This window comes from Dasypus novemcinctus, chromosome 19 (genome assembly GCF_030445035.2).
Source record: "Dasypus novemcinctus isolate mDasNov1 chromosome 19, mDasNov1.1.hap2, whole genome shotgun sequence".
Lineage (NCBI taxonomy): Eukaryota > Metazoa > Chordata > Mammalia > Cingulata > Dasypodidae > Dasypus > Dasypus novemcinctus.
Window position 1 is genome coordinate 13,885,529 of NC_080691.1, and position 16,388 is coordinate 13,901,916.

Here is a 16,388-nt window from a genome sequence, read left to right on the forward strand (position 1 = left end):
AGAGCATCACATAAAGGGGAACCTTAATAAGATTAAGTGCTGACCTCTCATCAGAAACCATGAAGAAAAGAAAGGGATATGATGTATTTAAGGTTCTGAAAGTGAAAAACTGCCAGCCTTGAATTTTTTATGTAGCAAACTGTCCTTCAGAAATGATGGTGAATTCAAAGTCTTCACAGACACACACACACACAAATAAACAACTGATAGAATAAAAGACCAGAATTACAAGAGATACTAAGGGGAGTGCTGCAGCCTGAAATGAAATAAACAAGGGCAATAAACTTGGAAACAACTGTAGAAATCAAGATTATTAGAAAGCATAAATTAATGTGTGAAAAGATAGACAATATTATATGACAACAGAGAGCCAAAGGACAAAATGGATGAAATAAATAATGCCTTCACAGTAATAACATTGAATGTTAATGACTTGAACTCCCCAATCAAAAGATACAGATTGACAGAATGTATAAAAAAAATAGGACACATCTATATGTTGTCTATAAGAGATGCACTTCAGATGTAAAGACACAAACAGGTTAAAAGTGAAAGGTTGGAAAAAGATATTCCATGCAAATAGTAACCAAAACAGAGCTGGAGAAGCGATACTAATATTGGACAAAATAGATTTTAAATGCAAAACTAGTATAAGGGATGCAAAAGTTCATTATGTATTAATAAAAGGAACAATTCACCAAGAAGAAATAACTATACTATATATTTATGCACCTAATCCATGTCCCCCAAGATACATAAAGCACACAGTGGCAAAGTTAAAGGGAAAAGTAGTTGTCTCTACAATAATAATTAAGACTTCAATATACCACTCTCAGTATTGGACAGAACATCTGGACAGAGGATAAAGAAACAGAGAGCTTGAATAATATGATAAATGAACAAGACTAACAGCCATCTGTAGAGCATTACACCCCAAAAAACAACAGGATATACATTCTTTTCAAGCATTCATGGATCCTTCGCCTGGAAAAACCATATGTTGGGTCACAAGATAGGTCTCAATAAATTTAAAAAGATTAAAATTAAACAAAAGACTTTCTTTGATCATAATGGAATGAAACTGGAAATCAGTACTGGATGGAAAAAGGGAAAATTCATAAATATATGGAACCTAACAACACACTCTTAAATAATCAGTGGGTCAAAGAAAAACTTGCAAGAGAATTCAGCAAATATCTTGAGATGAATAAAAATATGAACACAGCATATTAAAACCTATGAGACACTGCAAAGACAATCTGAGAGAGAAATTTATAGCTCTTATTGCTTACATCAAAAAAGAAGATATAAAATTGAAGCTCTAACTGCACACCTGGAGGAACTAGAAAAAGAAGAGCAAACTAATCCTAAACCAAGCTGAAGGAAAGAAATAGTAAAGATCAGTGCAGAAATAAATGAAATAGACACAACAACAACAACAATAGAAGCTGCGGCTGGGGTTTGTTTAACCCCGACGCTGACGGGGGGGTCTGGAGGGGTCAGGCTAGACCGCAGCAGCGTCTGAGGCTGCGGCAGACAGCCTCAGAGGGGCTCTCAGGTGTGGAGGACGCACGGCAAAGGGAGGAAGAAAGCCACGGAGACCAGGTCTGTGCGCAAGTCCGGTTTATTGCGGAAGGGGACACAGCTTTATAGGGTTAGGGACTGCGTGGAGGGATTTGATAGGTGCGGGCGGGTACTGCTTCCTGATAGGTGATTGTAAGCGGTTGCTAGGCAGAGGCTGGCTGAGAGGTTTGGAATAGGGGAGGGAAAAGGGGGAGTGAGAGCTGGCCGGATGTTGGGCTAGGCGGGAGATAAAAAGGGGGAGGGCAGCACCGGCCAGCTGCTAGCAGCAAAGGCCTAGTCAGGCGTGGTCACCTTATCTAGGCCCAGTGGGCAGAGGCGGTATCACCCCTTGCCGCACTGTTTGCTACTGTGGCAAGCCGGGCGCCCTTCCTCCCACAAGAAGCAATAAAATCAAAAGTTGGTTCTTTGAAAAGATTTTTAAAAATTGACAAATCCTTAGCTAGGCAGACAAAGAAAAAAAGAGATAAGAGGCAAATAAATAAAATCAGAAATGAGGGGGACATTACTATTGACCTTGCAGAAATGAGAGATAGTAAAGGGATACTATGAACAACTGTACACCAATGAACTAGAAACATAGTTGAAAGGGACAAACTCCTAGAAACACACGAACAACCTACATTGACCCTAGAAGAAATAGAAGACCTCAACAAACCAATGACAAGTGAAGAGATTGAAACAGTCATCAGAAACCGTCCAACGATGAAAAGACTGGGTCCAGATGGTTTCACAGGTGAATTCTACCAACCACTCAAAGATGATTGAATGCCAGTCTTTCTGAAGCTCTTTCAAAATATTGAACAGGAAAGAATGCTACCAAATTCATTCCATGAAGCCCACATCACCCTAATACCAAAACCAGGTGAAGATACTATGAAAAAATAAAATTGCAGACCAATATCTTTAATGAATATAAATACAAGAATTCTCAACAAAAACTTGCAAACTGAATCCCAAAGCACATTAAAAGAATTATATACCTTCGTCAAGTGGGTTTTATCCCAGGTATGCAAGGGTGTTTCAACACAAGAAAATCAATTAATATAATAAACTGCATTGATAAATTGGAGAAATCACATGATTCTCTCGATTGATGCAGAAAAGGCATTTGACAAAATACAGCATCTTTTCTTGATAAAAACACTCCACCAAACTATCTAAAAGATATGAGCAGAGGGAAACATTCTCAACATGTGAAGTGCATATATGAAAAATCGACAGCTAGCATTGTACTCAACAGTGAAAGACTGAAAGCTTTCCCACTGAGATTAGGTACAAGACAAGGATGTCACCATTTTTATTCCATATTTTGCTAGAAGTTCTAGGTAGAGTGATTAGGATAGATAAAGAAATAAAAGGCACTCGAATAAGAAAGAAAGAAGTAAAACAACCACTACTTGCTGATGCTATGATCCTGTATCTAGAAAATCCTGAAAAATCCACAACAAAGCTACTAGAATTAATAGATGAGTTCAGCAAAGTGGCAGGATACAAGATTAATATGCAGAAATCAATAGCCTTTCTATACACTACTGATGTGCAATCTGAGGAGGATATCAGAAAAAAAATCCCATTTATAATAGCAACTAAAAAAATCAAATATTTAGGAATAAACCTAACTAAGGATATAAAGACTCTGTATTCAGAAAACTGCAAAACATTGCTAAAAGAAAGTAAATAAATGGAAGGACATTCTTGGTTCATGAATTGGAAGACTAAATATCATTAAAATGTCAATTCTACTCAAAGAGATTTACAGATCCAATGCAATCCTAATAAAAATCCCAGCAGCCTTTTTGCAGAAATGGAAACACCAATAATTAAATTTATTTGGAAAGGTAAGGGACCTTGAGGAGCCAAAAATATCTCAAAATGAAGAACAAATTTGGAGGACTCTCACTTCCTGACTTTAAAGCATATTACTTAGATACAGTGGTAAAAACAGCATAGTACTGGCATGAAGACAGATAGACTGACCAATGGAACTGAATCAAGAACTCAGAAGTAGACCCTCACATCTACAGTCAAGTGATTTTTGACAAGGCTGTTAAACCCACCCAGCTAGACCAGAACAGTCTATTCAACAAATGGTGCTAGGAGAACTGGATATCCATATCCAAAAGTAAGAAAGAGGATCCCTATCTCACACCTTATACAAAATTAACTCAAAATGGATTGAAGACCTAAATATAAAAGCAACAACGATTAAACTCCTAGAAGAAAATGTAGGAAAACATCTTGAAGATCTTGTAGTAGGCGGTGGTTTCTTAAATCGTACAACCAAAGCATGAGTAACAAAAGGAAAAATAGATACATGGGACTTCCTCAAAATTAAACACTTTTGCATCTCAAAGGACTTTGCCAAAAGGACAAAAAGGTGGCCAACTGAATGGAAAAAATATTTGGCAAGCCCATATCCAATCAGAGTTTCGTATCCATGATATATGAAGAGATCATACAACTCAACAATAAAAAGACAAACCACCTGATTGAAAAATGGACAGAAGACTTGAAAAGATAATTGTCCAAAAAGAAATACAAATGAAAATATGCTCAATGTCACCAGCGATTAAGGAAAAGCAATCAAAGTTGAAATGAGATATCATTTCACACTATCAGAATGGTCACTAATAAAAAGTTGGAAAAGTGTAAATGTTGGCGAGGAGGTGGAGAGATAGGAACATTTATTCATCGTTGATGGGAATGGAGAATGGTGCAGCCACTATGGAGGACTGTTTGGCAGTTCCCAAGGAAGTTGTGACCTGGCAATACCCAGAAACTGAAAGGAGTGACATGAACAGACATCTGCACTCCAAAGTTCATACTGGTATTACTCATGATTGCCAAAAGATGGAAACAACTCAATGTCCAGCAACTGATGAATGGATATACAAACTGTGGTATATATACATGATGCAATATTATGCAGTTATAAGTAGAAATGAAGTCGTGATGCATATGGCAACATGGATGAACTGGAGGACACTATATGTTGAGTGAAGTAAGCCAGACGCAAAAGGACAAATACAGTATGAATGCACTATTATGAACTAAATATATTGTGTAAACTCATGGACTTAATAATTAGAATACAGGTCACCAGAAAATAGAATAGGGGTAGAGAATGGAAAGCAATGGTTAATGATGTATAATTGGTTAAAAGCTTGTTTGTAAATCTTTGGAAATGAATGGTAATGGTGGGAGCACATCATGGTGTTTGTGAGTAGCAGAGCTATCGTATGGGTATGACAGTGGTTGAACGGGAAAGTCTAAGGTCATTTATATTACTAGAAGGAAAGCTGAAAAACATAACATGGGACTGTATCAGATAGTGAAACCTCATGTAAAATAGGAATATGGGTGATATTGCATATATAAGATTGTTTTTACAAAATATAAATATAAGTAACTAGACAGAAGGACACAAAATAGCAGCTATGTACAGCAGGGGAAGCATAGAGAGATTGAGAGGTGATGAGATTTGTTTGTTTGGTTTTGTTTATTATTATTATTTTATTATTACTCGAATAATGAAAATACTCTAGAAATGATTGAAGTGATGAATGCACAACTATGTGATTACACCAAATACCACTGATTGTATATTTTGGGTGGATTTTATCCTTTATTAATATGTATCAATAAAATTGATTTGTTAAAAAAAGAAAAGGATCTGCAGCATGTTAAAAGAGATATTTTAAGGTCAGATAAATCCACAGAGGGAGAGATAATGCCTTTCTGTGTATCCTGTTTTGAACTACATGTCTCAGAAATAGAACAAAACTACTTCATCCTCCTTATCTCCATTCTAGTCCGTAACCGCTTCGTAGCTCAGTTATCTCTTTTCACCTTCCTCAATGAAACCTAAGAACCAAGGCCAGAGGGTCCTAAGTTTTGTCTCCACTAGGAGATATGTGATTTTAGAGGTCACATATAAAAGTGTTTGCCTCATTTTGTCCCATGCGTCAAAACTTCCAAGGGCCAGACACTGGGCATGGTACTTTCCAGAGGTCTGGTCATTTTCTTGTAGGGTAATAATAAGAGCTAACATTTATCTAGAGCAGGGGTCAGCAAATAGCCCTTGGCCAAACCTGGATCGCAGTCTGTTTTTACCATGAGCACTTTCTTGGACAGCAGACACCCCAGTGTCTGGCTGCTCACACCACGAGGGCAGAGCTGAGGAGTTGCGAGGGAGACTGCATGGTGCACAAAGCTGAAAATATTTACTACCTGGTGAGAAGAGTTTGCAGCCACCTATGTTTTAGGACCTGCACAGGGATAAATCCATTTAATCTTCCCCATGACTCGATGTGGCAGGTTCTGTTATTTCCCTATTTTTATAAGGATACAAGGAATTAAATTATACAAAGTCAGAAGGCTTTAAAAGGTAGTGCCAGGGATCAAATCTGATTTTCTTTGACCAGATAGCCCAGAATTTCTATTCTACACAACCTGGCAATTATCTGTAACTGGAAGCCCAAATTATTTTCCCTGTCCTTGCTACATTATCAAGGGCATGTGTGTACTCTTTCCCAAGGAATCTGATGGGCTTGCAAGACTACCCGTCATTAAGAAAAGAATATATATGGGCAGGCAAGAACATACAGACAAGTGTTTTGAAACTGAGGTGGGTATATCTGGCCTCTGTTTCTATCATTTTAGTCCATCTGAAGGGTTTCTTCCTTAATTGTGTTTCCCACACCTATTCCTATAAGAAAGTTTAAAATCAGTTCCCTAATGCTAATATTTAATGAGGACAGCCCAAGGAGCTGCACTTGCTCATTTCCTTTTCAAGATGAACCCTGTAGTACCAATAACTTAAGTCTTCATAGAAGTGGGATTTATTTCTTAACTAGAGTAAAGGTACTGGCTCTCTGGAACCTTCTTAATGACTCATGGGTGGTAGTGTTGACAGCAGGGGCTGGAGCTTGGCAGCTGGAGTTTAGAACCACACTCCATCACTTACTAGCTTTGTGATTTGGGGCAAGTTGGTTGAATCATCTAAGCTTGGGTTTCCTCATCGGACAATGGGCACCATCATAACACTTGTAATTGTGCCTGGCACATGTTAACAGCTGCCCTCAAGTTTACTGCTATGTATGGAGTAAAGTTCATCTGCAGACACGTAACTGTATTGCACCAACTCCACTAGTTATTACTTAATCTCCTCGGATGTCTGAATATCGTAATCACCAACAATCAATATTGGCATGGAGGTGAGATGTAGAGGCACATGCGGGACCTACTCAAGTCTATAGAACCTTGTTTCCACACTTACTGGTTTAAACTTGTAAGGTTTTCACCTTCACCTGCTTGTGTTTTATGTGTTTTCTTTCCAGTATCTTTCCTTATTGATCATTGTCATTTTATCGACATTGCTCTGCTTCATTTCATAATTCATGACTTCTTATCTGTTGGGGCCTCAGAAACCAAATAACCAAACTTGGAATACTTATGTACAAAACAAGTTTTTTTTGGTGCATGAGCTTTAGAAAATGTTCGAGGTATTTCCACTTAGAAGATTCTTTTTATTCCAATATTCTGGACAGGTGAGGAACCAAAGATTTGCTATACTTAAAAAGAACATTGAATGTCCTTCAAAATTGGGGAAGCCAAACAGAATCTGGGGACATTTTACCCAGAATCTCCATCAGATGGGAAATGTTTTCACTGTCATCTTACGTTAGCCCACTTAGCCTCTCTTTAGAGGTTTTGGCCATGATGTTGTCCAATCAAATTTATGTCTGATAATCCTCAGCCAATCAGGGAATTAGGTGTGGATTCTCCCTGAACCTGTATATTTCATTCCTACCATCCAAAGATTAATTTAACCACCTCATTCTGAGTGCCATCACTGCCAAATTATAGCATGCATGGTGATCTAATTAAATTAATTGATTCAATTTAAATGTGGCTGAGTTACTGACATGGATGTGAATGAACTTACTTATTTGTCTGCAGCCAAAGGCCAGTAAAAGGATTTGGAGAGAGATTGTATCTAGTTCACACACATCATGAGAGTGAGTGTGTCTAGTTCAAGGGCGTGTTCACAGGAGAAGGGGCAATTTCCTGGGGCATCATCAATAGGCAGTAGCAGATCTCTCATGTATTGACCTTGCCTTTCATCAATCCCTTGCATTTGCTTTGCATGGGGGCAATAGAGAGCTACAAAGTAAGTAAGAAACACCTGATATGAAATCTTTTCATGATGATGCAATTTGGGATTCTAGGAAAGGAATTTATCTTATGCTATCCAGTCTAAGCATCTGCTCAATTCCTCAGGCACACAGGCCATGTATAAATTATAATCAAAATAAAACAAATCAAAACTTGTGTACTCAGTAGGGTGTGGCCAATAAGCCTGAAGCCACTAGGAGCTTTCAGTAGGAATTGTTTTGAAAGGGAAATTGAAGGCTCACCCACCGTGGGAAGGCCTAAGCAGGCAGCTGGAAGCCCTGCCCGCAGCATCCAAGGGGCTGGTTCTCAGGAGGAAGCCGCGAAGCTGCTGGAGAACCTTCCCCCTCGCCATCCACCAATGGGGCCAACAGAGCCCCTCCTCGTCTCCTACCTTTTGTGTTCCCATGCCTCTCATGGACAGCTGCAAAGTAGAATTCTACCAGCAAGGAGGTCTAGGTCATTTTAGAAAGAGTTTTAGAAGCACACAGATGGCAAAGGGGTTCATAAGCTAGCAGGCACAGCCTCCTATGGGACCCTTTAAAAGATGGAAATGAAGATGCAAATTTGAAATTACCACCAAATTTGGCACAAATATAACAGGTGAGGCAGAAAAGAAAGCAGCATGAGATGGAGGCCCCCAGTGGGGGGGTCTCAGTTGGAGCAGTGCCCTCTGTAGGGGATGCAGGTGGTCATCCTTGGCTGCCACCAGGACTCTGCTGGAGATGCTGAATCCTGGGATGATCCTTCTCCACAAAGACCTTTATTGACCAAATACCAACAGTGTCCCCTCTGAAGACTTGTGCAGGGGAAGGCTTTACATTTAGGGTGGTTTATGGAAAAATGCCTTTGGGAAGTAGAAAGATGTTTAGCTCCAACAGTCTTCCCTACAGTGTGTATAAAACTGGTGATACAAAAGGTGGTTTTAGAAAATAGAGAGAACTTTGAAACAATAGGAATTTATTTTAATGTGTATTAAGAGAACATATAATCAGCACAGAAGACTATGATTTCAGAGCTACTGCTGCTGATTCAGCTGCTAAATTTGGTAGTACAGTGGTAATGTGCCTTCCACAGGCAGCACGGATTTCAACCCTTGGACTCAGGAAGGAAACAGACATGCCCCAGACAAAAAATGTGAAAAGAAATGATCGAAGCTGGGAAACCCTGGACTTCCCGTTAACTCTGATCGCTAGCTGCAAACACTATTTTATCATTTCCACCTTACTAAATGAGAGAAGTGGCAAAGAAACTGTGCACAAGTGTTTCTGACTTTGTTAAACAGCTTTACTAAGATGTAATTGAGTGGGGTGGGTGAAGCTCAATGGTTGAACAACTGCTTTGCCTGAATGAAGTCCCAGGTTCAATCTCCTGTACCTCTTCAAAGACAAAAAAAGATGTAATTGATATATAGCATACTGCACACATTGAAAGTATATCATTTGATACTTTCTCTTCATTTTATTAGAGAAGTAGTGAGCTTACAAAACAGTCCTGCAAAATGTGCAGAATTCCAGGTCATCACCCCTCCACCAAAACCTTACGTTGTTGTGAAACCTTTGTTACAGATTATGAAAGAATATAATCAGCCTAGTTAAAGGTAATAGTCTGATCATGTTCTTTCAAATATACATTTGGATGTTTATTCCACACACCCCTATTATTGATACTGTGTGTTAGTATTGTACATATTATAGTTCGTGAGAGGACACTTGTATTTGAACTGCTCCAAGTCCAGTCCACAGTCCACCTTCCACCACCTGGTGCACTGTGGTCAACAGCCCCATGCCGTGTCCATTCCATCCAAAGCGCACACTCAGTGGCTCTCACTTTCAGCACAGAGTTGTGCAGTCATTGCCTCAGTAAACCACTGAACATTTTCCTTAGGTCAAAAGAAAAAGTCCCATTCCCCCTATTATTGACCCTTAGCGTTGATATAATACCTTCTTTGACACTGATGCAAGAATATTAATATATTGCTGCTAACTACAGTCCACAGTTACATTGTTTTTTCCCATGTGTCACTATATCCTTACCACCTTGTAATAGTGGCACACCTTTGTTCTAGCTCATAGAAGTACGTTCTTGTATTTGTCCTGTTAACCGCAATCCTCATCCACCACCGAGTTCATGTTATTTGGTCCCTAGATTATCCTCTGGCTTTCTTTCAATTGACAGCTGCATCCCTGGACTGCCTCTTAGGGGACAAACACTCACAGCTCGTAGGGTGTGGACATTGGGGCTGGGAACTACTGTCCCATGAGAGATGGGGCCCAGTGATCCCCGGACCTGGGTCAAAACACACTCGTGGGACCTGAAAGGAGCTGCAGAGGACTTTCTAAGCCCTGTTAGGGGTTTGGGGAGAATGGGGGGTGGGCCCAGTAGACAAGACTGCAGCCCTGTGCTCCTCAGAGCATTTCTAAGTGGGATCAGCTTTGTCCTCCCCAACTAGTAAAACCTGAAGCATATACATTACAGAGCAAATCTGGGATGAGCATCTGTGGACATGCCTCAGCTAGTAAAACCTGAAGTATATACATTACAGAGCAAATCTGGGATGAGCATCTGTGGACATGCCTCTTTGCAGGCACCATTTCTATTAAAAATGTTTGACTGTCATAAACCCAAATCCAAAAGACTTACACAGGCAAACACACACACACATTTATTGAATCTCGTGACTGAGAAATCCAGGATTATGTGGCTTTAGAAATGATCTCGTGCATGGTTGAAGTGATCTCATCGAGATTTCTTTCTCCTGGTTTCTTTGTTCTGCGAACATTCCCGAGCTCCTCCCTCACGTCGCTGTTGGTTGCACGGAGGCAGTGGTGAACACAGCAGGTGCCCTCGGTGAGCCCCATCCTGGCTGCAAGTGGGGTGGGGTGTGCATCCTGTGCTCCCGCGCTCTGGGGTTACTGTTTCCATGATGGTGTGATGCTGAGCTGTGGCCTTTCCACACAGTGGCCCCAGTTCCAGGCTCCCGTCCTTCCAGCAAGACGTTTGGTTGTAAAGAGAGCATCTCATTTCCCCAGTGCCACAAATGTTCTGCGCATGCCTGGCCTAGGACAAAAGCAGGACACGTTCTCAGCTATGAACAGGTGATGGTGGCCAAGACTGAAGGGTGCCACTGTCTCAGGGCCTGAGGCACCCCTCTTTGAGCTGAGAATGGCAAATCCCTCGTTCCAGCTCTTTCTTTAGGTTACATTCTTAGTCGTGACCTATGGATTCACAGGCGAATACATTTTTGAGGTTCTTCAGGCCTATCGCGAATTGGCTCCTAAAATGTGATGATCTCTTTGTACCCTCAGCCCTGTGTCATCTTTGAAATGGTGCCAGAGCTTAAAACAACAGAACTGGAATTTGCAAACATACCTGGAGCGCACTGTGTTCTGATGGCCAGCGATCCTTGTTGAGCGTTAGCCCGACACCGCCCACTGGCTCAAGTTCCAATGACAGATGAGAGGTGACCTCGGCATTAGCTTTCAAGCACGCAGAGATAAAGAAAGAAGGAGAAGGATGAAAATAAATGGAGATGGATCATCTTTGGAAACCCGACTCTCTCCGGTGCCCTGAGCAGATGATATCGCCCTTGTCCCATCCGTGCATTACGAGAGCATCAACGCCTTGAAAATGACCACGCTCTGCTGTTCTCCCGAGCATTGACCAGAAGATCAACATCAAGTATCAACGCGCCCTCAAAAGCAACAAGGAAGTGCAACAAGAAAGGTGTTGAAACCCGACAGGATAAAAAACATTCAAGGTGACGGTTTCAGTGTCACTTTTACCACAGTAATAAATGACAAGCAATATCTCTTTGCAAATAAGCAAACTCTCTAGATCTTTCTGGATTTACAAAAGCCATTTTCACGCTGTGTTGCCTGGGCCCTGAAATATCCTCCGTTGTGAAGACTGAGCTTTCAGAACAGCCTTTGCAGGCAGTTCTTACTATAGTGTCCTCTTTGATCCTGGGTAAGAAGGAAAAAAAAATTGGTTCTCTGGACTGGGTTTCCAGAATGGACTTTGTCGTTGACAACACCGAATTTCTCTGCTCGAGGGTGACGGATGATAAGCTAACAGCAGCAGAACCCAGTTTGCTAGTTTTGCCACTGCAGCTGCATTTATTTTCTTTTGTTCTAACCCTGACCTTGAAACTTAAGCACATCCACTGAATTTCCTGGCGGGCTTCACCTGGTCTCCATGGCAACAACTGAACCAGAAAATCAGGGCAGAGACGGGATGCAGCGCCCACTGGTTTGAGAGGCGTTCACCTCGATGAGGGTTTCTCTCCTGTGGCTGTATCCAGCAGCGGCCTGGCCTGTACTCGGTGGATGTCGGCAGATCTCCTCCCAGGTGGGACAACCAAAAATGTCTCCAGACTATGCCCAACATCACCTGGCAGGGAGGGATTGCTCCAGCTGAGACACACTCGATGGGTCATTGAAACCCTGGGCAGGTCTAAAGTAACCCATAGCTCCTTTCAATTGTTGGGTGAACTTATTCTGAAGTTTTGTCTGATGATCACAAGGAAACTAGCAAACATCTGCTGGGCATGCACGCTAAGGACCTAGAAGTAACTCTAAGCTATTGCCTCGAGTGTTTTATGAGTTGAGAGAGCATGCTCACAATTTATACATAATATTTCAATGTGTTATAACCATCGGCTGTGCCTGTTAACAGTGACTCTTTGAACACTGACCTGCACACAGCAGAAGCTGAAAGTCGCTCTCATTCCTTCCCACTTTTCCTCCTCCGACGTGACTGTTTCTAGCGTGCTCTACCTTTACTTTTGGCCTCCAGGTGATTCAATGAACATCACCCAGATGTGGCTCTTCTCCGCCTCTATGTGGTAAACACCAGCAATTGCACGCTGTAAGCCTTAGAGGAGAGACTGTCGAGTGTTTTTGAACACTGCTCATGGGAAGAACATGACTCAGTAGAGCATCTTACACACAGACAAACGAGAACCCAGAGGGTCACAAATTTGGACATAGCTTTACTACCAGTAATGTGTTCTCATATTTATTACTGTGCTCGCTCTTCTGTTCTGTTCCAGTCTATTTTACTTTTTAAAGGTGATGCTCACCCATGAAACTTATTTTACACCACTAACAATTGGTTGACTAGCCATTTGAAAGACACTGCTGTGCAAGGCAAACCCTGGCTGGGGACAGCAAGGCTCGTTTTAGCATACGCACTGCTGGAAGCAGACATATGCTATCATATCAGGAGTTGCAGATGATTCCTGGCTGCATATTTCCCACAAATCCTCGGCCCGAACCTGCTTGGAGCCCAGGATATCGCCCTGTTTCATGGAACTCACTCTCGTGTCTCCCATAAACAAAGCAGCACAGGCAACTGGCCTTTTAAAGCTATCAAAATGTGATCCTTTTTATGATCAACGTTGACTGCAAAGGCCAATTTCAAATCTGGAAGAGCTCAGTGAAAGAAATAAGATTCAGTGCATGACATTTGCAAAGAGGAGGATACTGAAGAAACACCTGACATAATCGTAAAGGTAATCGTAAAACTGCAAAGGCCATGAGCTAGTGCTCTCGTCCCAGCCACTTGAGAGTTCCTCTTGTTTGGAGGTCTTGGGCCCCGAGCAGGGAATTCTGCCGGGACACTCAGCAACTGGCCCCCCGAGTTGGAGCCTGAGACAGCCACCTGGACGTTTAAGGTGACTTATGCTTCTGAACCAACAGGCTAGAGAAAGGGTTACCCTGCTATTAGGGTTTTGCTATGCAGTAGGGGCAAGGACTGGGGGTAGAGAGAAGACACGGGTCTAAGGGAACAGGTGGAGCCCGGGGGGTCCCGGGTGGGCTTCCTTCCGCCCCCTTCCTAGGGGGCCACACAGCACATTCGCCCCCAACAACAGAAAGGCCACAGCACACGTGCTATTCCCTCGGTGGGTCTGGGTAGAGACGCGGTGCCAGGGCTCCCCATGGGCAGCTGGTCACGTAGGCCCCTCTGCCTGGCACGTGCCCAAATCCTGGACTGCCCGCAGGGAAGCAGCTGCTCAGCATAAACCACAAGTCCACACAAACGGTCCAGCCCGCGGAGCCGTCCACGGCAGCCAGGGAATGCTGGGGATCCTCCCCAGATCCAAGCTCCCAGGGCCGCCCTTGCCGGCAGGCCTTTCCACACAGAGCCACACGCAGCACTGGGAAGAGCCTGCAGGAAACCGGCTTTTCTAAACCAGCCAACGGCAGGCATAAAGAGGACGAGTTCAAGAAACTGCGGTAAGTGTAAGAAGATGTACCAAGCACACCGACCAAGGCAAGGTCTGCGTCTGGTTGGGATCCTGATTCAAACCAACTGATGTTTATCTGAGCACACATGTTAGCGACAGCAGGGAAGGCAGACGCTGACCGGGTGTGGGGTAATACTTAGAAAACACTGCTGATTTAAAGGGGCATGATAGTGTAGCCAGGTTACTTAAAGGGAGCAGCTAGTGACTAGGAGTACACATGGACATATGCACAGGTGGCGTTACTTGATGTCTGGGAACTGTTTAAAAATAATAATTTTATAGGAATTATAAGTGTTTATACAGCTAATGTAAATTGGACCAAATAGTGATAACTGTTGAAAATGTTTAAGGGGTACATGGAGATTCATTATATTCTTTCTCTTTATTTTTAAACATTTTCATATTAAAAAGTTTAAAATAAGCAGGGGTTTATTTTCTTAAAATAAAAGGCTACAATGACCCACTAGTAACCACAAAAAATGTGAAGGCAAGACTATTGAAAGGTGACGAGAAAGTGAGGTTTTCACTTTAAGAATTAGGCTAAAATGGAGAGTAAATCTATTCTAGGCTGAGGCATTTGTAGAAATATTTCGGGCAGAAGTGAGAAGCTTCATCTTCACTAATGGTGATATTTTACTCTTCCCTTTGGGTTGTGTGTGGAAAGGTGGATCGATTTGTTTCTTCTGGGATTTCTTTCTAATCTCATGTCAATGTACCATTTTTTTTAAATAAACACTACCCAGACAGGTGAAAGTTAATTGGTAACTGTAAGATCATTCTCCAGGTTTCCACAGGTCTGTGGGTTTTCATCTGACCTCACTCGACTTTAAGCTTTTGAATGATGACTTGTTTACAGCAGGATCAAAATCATCTGGGCAATTCACAGGAAGAGCGCTCCCTCACGTGCCAGCTTACCTCATCTCAACTGCAGCCTAAACTACCAGTTAGAGTTCTGTTCCACTGCAATAGAGTTTATCTCACATTCCCATGTCCCCAGGAGACTGGCCACCATGCTATGCTGAAAAATGTCACTGTTTGTTGGAAGATGAATATGTAAATAAATGAGCCGTGCTACTGGTTTCTTCCAAAGAAGGAGATAGAGGACAGAAGAGAGGTCAACGGAACAATGGGTACGCTCTGGGAGGACCAAGGGGGATGAAAGGTCAGTTATAAAGAGGAGGGAGAAGCTGAGCTGAGTTTTTCTTTCAAACTAATTTTGGTTCACATAACCCAGAAAGGAACTTTATTGGGAGGGCATAAGATTGATCACAGATTCAAAGGGAAAGACAGGAATGAAAACAGCAGCTTCAGGGAGGTATTAGTTGCCAAGCAACAACACTGTTTAGCCTTTGGGACTCATGATGCCTGTCCCTAAGGAGAACACAGCACTAGCCTAGACTTTTGGCCAGCCCACCTTCGAGCCTGGGCGACACCGTGCACCTTGATGGACAGCCCTGCCTAAAATGATCTCTTGGAGTAGCAAGATGTTGGGTGTTGTGAGAAGATGGAGGGGGTGGGTGCTGAGCAGATGAAAGCAGCCTGTGCCCATCACAGTGAGTGGAGATGAAAGTGGCCAAGGCCATCCAGAGAGCCAGAGGAGTCTAGCCACGGCACGGGGACGAGGACACCATGTTCCGTGGTTCAGTGTGAACCTATTAGTTACCATTGTTTTTATGGATTCCTTAGGAGTTTCTATATATATGATAATGTCATCTGCAAACAGGGGTAGTTTTATTTTTTCCTTTCCAACAAGATACCGTTATACCTCTTTTGTATATTTTGCTTAATTGCCTAGGTAAGAAATTCTAGTGCAATGTTACGTCTTCCAGTATGAATATAAGATGCCATTCCATTTGTTCAGATATTATTAATTTACTTCATTCAATAATATTTTGTAGTTTTCAACATGCCAATAGTACTTGTTTTCCAAAGTTTATACCATGTTTGGTTATTTTTGATGCTGTTGTAAATGGAATTGTTTTCTTAATTTCATTTTCAGAATGATAATTACTACTGTACTGAAATAAAATGGCTTTTTGTACATGGATCTTGTATCCTGAAACCTTGCTGAACTCGTTGGTTCTAATAGTATGTCAGTGGATTCTTTAAGTTTTCTATATATGAGATTATACAATCTGCAAAGGGAAATGGTTTTAGTCCTTCCTTTCTAACCTGGAAAGCCTAATTTCCTTGGTTAGAACCTCCCGAACAATACTGGGAAGAAGTGGTTAGAGGAACAGTCATCCATTTCTTGTTCCTGAACTTATGGGAAAGCATTCAGTCTTTCACCATTGAATACTTTTTCAGACTGAGGAAGTTCCCTTCTAATCCTAGTTTGTTGAACATTTTTACCAAGACAGGTAAAAGGATTTTTTCAAGG

General features: G+C 41.8%; 1 long non-coding RNA gene across 1 annotated transcript; it reads right to left on the reverse strand.

The window, feature by feature from the left end:
* Positions 1 to 10,408: 10,408 nt before the first annotated feature.
* LOC131274553 (uncharacterized) lies at positions 10,409 to 12,550 on the reverse strand. The gene is made up of 3 exons (XR_009181781.2): positions 12,455 to 12,550; positions 11,131 to 11,237; positions 10,409 to 10,818 (listed from the first exon to the last, which is right to left on the reverse strand). It is a non-coding gene; the product is annotated as an uncharacterized lncRNA (long non-coding RNA).
* Between the last annotated feature and the right edge of the window lie 3,838 nt (positions 12,551 to 16,388).